The sequence below is a fragment of the Carlito syrichta genome, unplaced genomic scaffold (assembly GCF_000164805.1).
Source record: "Carlito syrichta isolate Samal-C Ts95f unplaced genomic scaffold, Tarsius_syrichta-2.0.1 Scaffold307091, whole genome shotgun sequence".
In the NCBI taxonomy this organism is placed as follows: domain Eukaryota; kingdom Metazoa; phylum Chordata; class Mammalia; order Primates; family Tarsiidae; genus Carlito; species Carlito syrichta.
Genome location: NW_007251187.1, coordinates 2739 through 3561, shown reverse-complemented (window position 1 = coordinate 3561; position 823 = coordinate 2739).

The following is an 823-nucleotide window of genomic DNA, read 5'->3' as shown; positions in this document are numbered from 1 at the left end:
ACACACACACACACACACACACACACACACACACACACACACACACACACACACGCTGGCTTTTTCCATCCATGAAATGTGATACTCTTCCTGTCCCCAGCAGCCCCCTGTTGACAAGAGGGCCTCAGACCAGCTCTGGATCTCCTTACCTGGGGAGAGACTTAACCATCCTCGCAGGAGTTGGGGGATCCTTTCCCCAGGTGTGGGCAGCCCCCCCTCTTCTGGCCCCTAGGGTGAGATGGTGAGGCCTCTCCTCTCCACACCTGCCTGGTGAATTACCCCTTTCTCCCCCAGGTCCCAGGGCCTGCCTCCTGCTGATTCCTACCAATTCCTGCTGACCGCTGGCACCAGCCCCTGCTCTGGGGCCAGTCCCCGCACAGGCTGCTCCAGAAGCTCTGGCAAGCTGGGCCCCTTTGTTCTTTTAGTCCAGGCTCCTCCTGACTCCCTGGTGTGGAGGGAAGGGAAGCCTCACCTGCTCACTCTTGTCCTGGCCACTGGGTGGGCCTGTTCACCCAGAAAGGTATGAACCTGGACCCTCAGAGAAACAAGACTCCACACGGAAACAGTGATGAGCATTGCAAAGTTGGGTCCTGCCTCTGAGGTTTGGAGACCAGAGAGGCCAGGAGAAATCTGAGAAGGCTTCCTAGAGGTGGAAGGGGTGTCATTGTCACTGGCCCTGGGACCTGGGGGAAGGTTAGAAAATAGAGACACAGAGGGGAGCCATGCAGGAGAGGAGGACCCTAGCAAGGGGAAACCCCAGCTGGAAGACTCACAGGGTAGAGCAGATGAGTATATCACCTACTGGATCATAGAAGGCCTTGAA